This window comes from Nannospalax galili, unplaced genomic scaffold (assembly GCF_000622305.1).
Source record: "Nannospalax galili isolate Female #2095 unplaced genomic scaffold, S.galili_v1.0 scaffold111, whole genome shotgun sequence".
NCBI classification, from domain to species: Eukaryota; Metazoa; Chordata; class Mammalia; order Rodentia; family Spalacidae; genus Nannospalax; species Nannospalax galili.
In genome coordinates this window covers 502,624-511,750 of record NW_008330487.1, presented here as the reverse complement: position 1 = coordinate 511,750, position 9,127 = coordinate 502,624, and positions in this window count along the sequence as shown.

The following is a 9,127-nucleotide window of genomic DNA, read 5'->3' as shown; positions in this document are numbered from 1 at the left end:
TTTATTATTTTTATTTTGTGTATGAGTGTATTGCCTGCATGTATGTGAGTGCACCCATGTCCTGCAATGCCGCGGAGGTCAGAAGAGGGCTTCGGATTCTCCTGGAACTGGAGTTAAGGACGGTTTGTAGCTGCCATGTAGGTAGGTGCTGAGAATCGAACCCAGGTCCTCTGCAAGAGCAGTTGGTGCTCTTAACTGCTAAGCCATCTCTCCAGCCCAATACTCTGTTTTTAAAAGAATTGGCTCCCATGGTTATGAAGGCCAACACATCCCACAACAGGCCACCCGTGAACTGGAAAACCAAGGACGCTATTGGCATAGCTCTATCCAAGTTCAAAGGCCAGAGAATCCAGAGGGCAGATGGTACAACTCGTACTGAACCTGGCAGTGCTGGCACACATCCTGTATCCAAAGGATGCAGAAGCTGGAAATTCAGGAGAGAGTGGATTTGCCCACATCTACCTCCTTCTCTATTCTGTTATACCCCTCACCAACTGAATAGGGCCCACCCACACACAGAGGACAAATCTGCCTTGTTTAGTCCATTGACTCAAATGCCAATTTCTTCCAGAAAGTAATGTTTTATCAGTCACTTGGGTATCCCAGTCACCTGAGTATCCCTTAACCCGGTCAAGGTGACACATGGCGTTCACCATTACAAATCCCTTTTGCATTATTAAGGACATGCCAGTGAAAATAGACTGATTGCCAACAGAGTCTCCCAATACAACAACAGGCCAGGAAAGGCCCTGGGGTTGGATGTAGAGTCCTGGTTTAGGAAAGTCTGGATTGGCAGGCAGAAAACTGGCTGATGACGTGGCCCCTACATTGATACATGGGAAGGGGTGATAGATCTGGAAGGCAATATTGGGGAGATCTTAGGAAGAGTTGCTGCTGTGAGTCGAAGAGGGTCCCGAGGCTGTCCTCAGCCTGAAAGGAGCTTTGTCAAGACTGTCTTTCTCACTGGGTGTGGTGGTACATGCTTTTAATCCCAACACTTGGGAGGCGGAGGCAGGAGGATTGAGATCAAGGCCAGCCTGGTGGACATAGCGAGTTCCAGGCTAGCTGGAGCTGCAGGGAGACTCTGTCTTGCTCCCTTCACTTTCCACAGCCTGTCTATTTCGGTCTAGTATGTGCCTGGCATTGCTCATTTCCACTACCATCTTGCTAAATCCTCATGAGAACTCGAGGTGGCGATTCCCTGACTACTCCATACCTCATACACCAAATCACCTGCCTGATTACCTGGCCCTATTGCCTAAACTCTAACCACTACTGTGGTTTGAGTAAAAAATGTGTCCCTTTGAACCTCATTATGTGGGAACTGAAATCTCAAGGTAATGGTTTGAAGAGGTGTGACTGAGGGAAGTGGTTGATTCACAATAGCTCTGCAATCCATGAATGGGGTTAGTGCCTCCTTAAGCAATCAGCTACCCCTTTTCTACCCTTCTTTCTCCTAACATGTGAGAATGTGGCTTAGGAAAAAAAAAAAAACGTCAATGGAATAGGCCCACATCAAACACCCAAACTGCTGGTGTCTTGCTCCCAAGACTCCCCAGCTCCTAGAAATATTTTAAAAAATAAATTTATTTTGTTTATAAGTTACCCAGTCCTGAATTTTGTTTCTGTTTTTGAGAAAGGATCTAACGTAGCTGAGGCTGACCTTGAACTTTATATGTATCTATATGAATGACCTTGAACTTCTGATCCTCCTTCCTCCACTTCCCAAGTCCTGGGACTGCAGGTGTTCAGTGCCACACCTAGCAGGTATTTTGTCGTAGCAGCAAAAACAGAGACCACCACTGTGCTGCCACTCAGGAACCAAGTTTACTGCCGCCCTCCTCGTAGGCTTAATGGTGATAGGTATGGACCTCACTCTGTTCAGATATTAGATGGGAATTATGCATCCTAGATACTGGATATCTACATCAATTAGCAGGGACAACTGTATCAGAACATAGAAAAAGAAATATTCCTACTGTTGATTAGAAGATGCTGTCCGTCAAACCTGGAAAGGATGGTGAAGAAAATAAAGGAACAGCCCACCCTCCCTCACCTACACTGATGCAAAACTCCTAGATAAAAGCACAGCAGAACGTGATTTTTCTTGACAAAGGAGTTTATAGACCAAGTTCATACACTTATTAGCCAGGAAAGCCTCAGTATATTAGAAGAGGAATATGCCATGATCAAGTGATGTTGATTATGGGAATGTTAGGATGGTTCACTATCAATAAATCTATTGATATAATTTATTCTAGAAAATAGGCTACAGTAATGGTTTAAGAGAAAAATATACTGAGACCAAGTGGTATCCATTACAGGAATAAAAATATAGATCGATAGTTTAAAATTTATTAAGGTAATTTATCTGATTAATAATTTGAAAAAGAAAACCATTAAATTTTAAAAGATAATGAGGTATATTTTATAAATATAATATTCCTACATTTCTAAAATCTTAGCGAAATCGGATATTTTCTTAAATTGTGCATCTATATTCATTTTTTTATTTTTCACATTTTTTTATTGGGTGTGTATGGGGGAGCATGTTCCACAGCCTGCAAGTGGGGATCAGAAGACAGTGTTTGGAAATCAGTTCTCTCCTTCTACCATGCAGATCCTGGGAATCAAACGCAAGTTGTCAGGCTTGGCACCAAGTACCCCTATTTTAATTTTTTTTTTTTTTGAGACAGGGTCTCCCTGTAGCCCTAGCTGTCCTAGAATTCACTATGTAGACCAGGCTGGCCTTGAACTCACAGAGATCTGCCTGCCTCTACCTCCCAAGTGCTGGTTACAAAGGAGCCACCACACCCGGCTCCTGTTTTAATTTTTAAATTGCATTGTTATTGTGTGTGTGTGTGTGTGTGTGTGTGTGTACAAATGTATGTGTGTATGAATGTTCCATGACACATGCATGGAGGCCAGAGGACAAGTTGTGAGAACTGGTCCTCGGTCCTTTCCTTCCATCATGTGGACCTTAGGGATCAAACTAAGGTCCTCAGGCTTGGCCACCAGCACCTCTACCCACTAAGCCATCTTGCCAGCCCTCATCAATCCTAATAATTTGTTTTTTGAATCAGGATCTCTAATTCAGGTTGGTCTAGAACTCACTATATAGAGAAGGATGACCTTGAATGTCTGATCTTGCCTCCATATCCCAAGTTTTTGGATTACAGGCATGTGCCACCCTGCATGGTTTTACTTTTTTTTAATGTTTCAAGCCAGCTTTAAGCATCTGCATCACAATGAAACTCTACAAATAGTTCCTTTAGGTAAAGAACAATCAAGAATTCCTACAGTAACTTTTTCTGAGACAGAATCTCATTTCGTAGTCCAGACTGACCTTCAAACTCATGATCCTCGAGTCTCCGCCTCCCTACCGCAGCTCTTAATTAACATTGTTCTGAAAGTCCTACTTAATTTAATTAGGGAAATACATGAAAAGAGATATAAATATTAGAAAGGAGGAGGCAAAGTAATCATTATTTAAAGTTCATATGATTAAATATCTAGAAATTCCTCCCAGAAATCCATTAAATATATTAACTACATCCAGGAACTTAGCCAATTACAAAACAAATATACAAAAATCAATAGCATTCCCATCCAATAATAAAAAAATACTTAGAAAATAAAATACAGAAAGATTCCATTCACAATATTATAAAAGCATAAGGGAAGAAATAAACTTATCACATGTGTGCAAAACTCTCATGGCGAAAAAGTCTGTGATGGCTCAGCAGTTAAGAGCGCTGGTTGCTCTTGCAGAGGACCCAAGTTCTATTCCCAGCACCCACATGGTAACTAACAACTGTCTGTAACTCCAGTGCCAGGGGATCTGACACCCTTTTCTGGTCTCTGCAGGCATTGCATGACTTGGGTCCACGTACATGAAGGCAAAACATCATATACATAAAATAAAAATGAACAAATAAAAAATTTAAGTCTGTGGAGAGTCACAAAGTACATTTGGAAATAGCTATCTTGTCTTAAACAGACTATTTAAACCTAACGAAGGACTAGGGATGTGGCTCAGTTGGTAGAGTTCTTGCTTAACATGGACAAAGTCCTGGGTTCAATCCCCAGCACCACATAAAGTCAGGAGTTACACAGACCTGTAATCTTGGCACTTAGGAGGCTACATGAGACTCTGTCTCAAAATGAAATAAAATAAAATAATCTCAACTGATGACTCAGCAGTTAAGAGTACTTGCTCTTCTGGGCTGGAGAGATGGCTCAGCGGTTAAGAACATTTACTCTTCTTCCAGAGGACCAGGGTTCGGTTCCCAGCACCCACATGGTGGCTAACAACCATCTGTAACTCCAGTTCCCGGGGATCCAACACTCCCTTCTGGCCTCTGCAGGGCATTATATGTACATGGTGCACTTACATACATGCAGACAAAACACTAATAGGCATAAAATAAAAATACTAGAGACAAAAAAATATTTTTTTTGTCTTTTTGAGACAGGGTCTCCCTATAGCCCCAGCTGTTCTGGAACTCACTATGTAGACCAGGCTGGCCTCGAACTCACAAAGATTCGCCTGCCTCTGCCTCCCAAGTGCTGGGATTAAAGGCATGGACCACCACACCCAGCCAAGAAAATATTTTTAAAAAGAGTGCTTGCTGCTTTTTCAAAAGACCCAAGTTAATTTCGGTTTCCAGCACCAAAAATCAGGTGGCTGACAATTGCCAGTAACTCCAGCTCCAGGAATTCCAAGGTCCTCTTGTAGCTTCTGTGGTCACACACACACACACACAGTCTAGAACAAGAGCAAGATCAATTTTCCACATGCTAGAGTGTATCACAAAGTTTTAGAAATTGAAATAATTGCAGAGGTATTTTCGAAGATACCTGGGATTGTGTTTAAATCGGATGTGATAAGGCAGACATACAGGAAGGAGAGTTCATTACACAGATCCCTGGACAGGGCTGGCCACACCACACAGGCCACATGGGAAAGTCACAGGGTTGTACAGGAAGTGCAGAATGGAGAGGAAAGCGTGGGCTTGAGCCTTTATTATGGTTTTCACCGGAAGGAATGGGAGAGGTTGGAAAAGAGCTAGCAGGTTAGGATTGTATAGTTGGAATAATTTCAGAGGTGCTGGGACACAGGGACTGTACTAAAATGTCAGTCTCGGGCAAAGTGGTGATTTAGGGGCGGGGGAATTTTGGCATGCTGTGTGGGGCTTAGACCTGGCAGGTTAGATATCTTACTGCTTTTGACTGGTTGGTTTGCATATAAAGGCAAGGTGAGCTCACAGGCAAGTTCACTATTCTATGAATTAGCTAGCCCCCAGAAGGGCAACCTCTTCTGGATTTAGTAGAGATTCTCAAGCTGTCAAAACATATTCTTTTAAATCAAATTAGGGGCTGGGACATAGTTCAGTTGGTAGACTGCTTGCCTAGCATGCACAAGGCCCTGTACCTCAGCAACACAGGACTTGGGCCAGGTGGCACATGTCTGTGACTCAGGTAGAGGCAAGAGGATCAGGAGTTCAAGGTCATCCTCAACTACATAGGGAGTTGGAGGTCAGATTGGGATATTTGAGATTCAAAAACAAAAACAAGCTAGGCATGATGCTATATACTTTTAATCCCAGCACTCAGGAGGCAGAGGCAGGCAGATCTCCGTGAGTTCAAGGCCAGGCTGGTGTACATAGCAAGTTCCAGGCCAGCTAGGGCTACAGGAAAACCCTGTCTCAAAAAATAAAAATAAAAAACAAAAAAAAAATACCTACACAAAAATAACAACAACAACAAAACCACTTGCTAATCACTGATTCTACACTAATAAAAAGAAATAAAATAAAATAAAATAAAAAAAACCCTACCAGCCACTTTTACTGTCAAATAGAGGAAGAGGAGGGCCAGGGATGGACCTCAAGGGCAGAGTGCTGACCTAGCATACTCAGGCCTCTGGTTTCTGTGGCGAGGGGAAGGAGGAGCTTTTAGAAATTGGCTAATTCTGGGATTGCTGAGGAATGGAGAAATAGGCCCGGCCAGTCTAGCCAGGATCCCATTCTTCTATTCTCTATGATTCCAAGCCTCCTAAGACCTGATCCTCAGTATCTGCTTCTTTCAGAGGCTCACCCTAGTATCTGACTCCCACACCCAGAAGCTGTTCCAGTCTCATCTTGGAATTGGGTGTTCTGGCTTAGTCTTGGTCTCTGATGCTGTTGATCTCCTCCATCATGAAGCATCCTTCCCTTGGCTCCTACGGTCTCTCATACCACCAGCTTTCCACCGGTTTCCCTTCACTCCTTCTGTGGGTCCCTGGTCTTGGCATTTCTCTTTCCTCTGGGGATCCCCACTCCCCTCAACTTTTTATTAACTCCTTTGGAATTCTCATCCATGAAGTCTCCAGGTCCCACTGACAACTGTCTTGGGAACGTTAGGCCTACAAATCCAACTGTTTACTAGATTTTGGCTTTTCCTTAATAAATCTATACTTGCTCTGCTTAGACTAAATAATTAAATAGATAAATTGCTCAAGAGGCACTGGGCATGGTGGCACATGCCTTTAATCCAGCACTTGGGAGGCAGAGGCAGGTGGATCTCTGTGAGTTCAAAGCAGCCTGGTCTACATAGAGAGTTACAGGCCAGCTGGGGCTACAGGGAGACCATGTCTAAAAAAGAAAATTGCTGAGGCAAGATGGTCAGCCTGAACAACACAGACACTGTTTCTCACCTCTCTCTCTCTCTCTCTCTCCCCCTCCTCCCTTCTCTCTCTCCCTCTCCACACCCCTCTGTTAAAGTATAATTCTGGCCATGGAACCCAGAAACTTCAACCTGTGGGAGACAGGCTTGAGCCTAGGGTGATAGTGCAACTGTCAGGGTCATGTGGTTTCCAGGACTCCAGGCTCTGTAATCTAAAACCCACTATTCTTTGATAGGATATTAAGTCTGTTTTGCTAATAGGACACTAAGTCTGTTATGCTAATAAGGTATCCCACTTGCTGTACTGTGATAGGACACTAAACCTGTTATGCTAATAAGGTATCCTACTTGCTGTACTGTGATTGGACCACTACCCCTATATAAACTTGTGCCTTCCTGCAATAAACCAGACCTGTGTCACTGAACCTGGTGTCCTGTGTCTTAATGCAGCTCCGCTGACACGGTCTCCTCACCAGCCCTGGGGTCCGAGATGGGCAGAAGCAGTGACAACAGGAGGCAGCACAGAGCAAGCAGAAGAACTGCCAGGGCCTGGGGTCCGAGATGGGCAGAAGCAGTGACAACAGGAGGCAGCACAGAGCAAGCAGAAGAACTGCCTCGGCCCTGGGCCGGCAGAAGTATGGCCTCAGCCCAGGATGAGCGGAGAAGCAGCCTCGATGCCCGTGAGAACGAAGGAGCGGCTGCCGCTGGCAGTGACCACATCAACCCATGTCAAGTAACTCAACCACTAAACTATAATTTCTGGCTTCAACAAAAACCAAACAACAGAATAGACAAATGTAAAAGAAACTACTAATGGAGCAAGGGAGATGGCTCAGTGGATGAAGCACTTGCACAAGCATGAAGATCTGACTTTGGAGCCCCAGCACCCATATGCCAGCATGGTGGCACTTGTCTGTAGTCCCAGAGCTGGGGAGACAGAGACAGAAAGATCCCTGGGGCTCTGTGGTCAGCCCTAGCTGAAAGAGTAAATTCCAGGTTCAGTGAGAGAATGTCTCAAAAAAAAATGTGAGGCAATATTAAAGAGGACATACACACACACACACACACACACACACAGAGGCACACACAATGTTTTTTTCTGTTTTGTTTGAGGGGGGTTGGTCTTTTTGAAACAGGGTCTCCCTGTAGCCCCAGCTGGCCTGGGATTCACTATGTAGACCAGGCTGGCCTTGATCTCACAGAGATCCACCTGCCTCTGCCTCCCCAGTGCTGGATTAAGGTGTGTACCACCACATCCAGCTACAATATTTTTTCCCCTTTAATATTTTTCATGTGTGGTGTGCATGTGTGTATGCATGTTTTCAAATATGTATGCTCACCAGTACTTGTGGTTGCAGATGCACGTGAAGCCTGAGATTGGTGTGAATCTTCTTCAGTTGCTCTTCCTCTTATTGACTGAGGCAGGGTCTCTCACTCAACCCAGAGCTCAACAGTATAGCTAGCCTCACTAGCCTGCTCTGGGGAGCCTCTATCTCCACTTTCCAAGGTTGGAATTACAGGCAAGCCACCATGCCCACTTAGCATTTATGTGGGTTTCTGGGAATCCAAACTCCAGTCCTCACCCTTGTGTGGCAAGCATCTAACCACTGAACTATCTCCCCGACGCCCTCTACAAAATTTTTTTTAAAAAAAGAAAGTTCCCAAGAGCTCCTGGAGAAGAAGGAGTAGGGGGTGCAGTTTGGGGCACCCAGTCCCATTTTTGTACTGCAGGACCAGCCCTTAACTTCACCTTTGGCTCCCTGCCAGGATGTACCATGCAGCCTTGGCAAAGACACTGGCCTTCTTAGGATGGCAATGGGGGCTGGGCTCCAGGAGCCTCACTGTGGGGGTCTGGCCAGGGAGCATTTGAGACCACCTGGGGACTGTTGCTTACTAACCAGTTGGGGGAATCCTTGTGTTAAGAAACTAATTCTAATTAAAAAAAAAAAATCACCCTGCTTTGCAGCATTTGCTGATAATCCATGATGTAAATATTCCCACGGGGACCAATTTCAAGGTACCACAGCTCACAGAATTCCTGCAGATTTAGCAAGTGGCTCTCTCTTGCCCACAATCCCCAGGCCACTCCCTGTGAGCCCTTCTCTAGAGACTCCAAGAGATAACTGGGACCTCTCTCAGAACTGAGAACTGTCACCACACAAATGGGGTATTAATGCACTCAGAGAATTAAATCCCACTTTACAGTAAACCGTTGATGAAGTTAGAGGCTTGGGCTGTATTTGCATTAAAAATGTTTTCACAGGGCTGGAGAGATGGATCAGCAGTTAGGAGCACTGGCTGCTCTTACAGAGGACCTAGGGTCAGTTCCCAGCACCCACATGGCAGCTAACAATCATCTGTAACTCCCATTCCAGGGGATCCAATGCCCTCTGCAGGCATTGCATGGCACAGTTATATCTACTTACATGCTGGCAAAACACGCATACACATAAAATAAAAA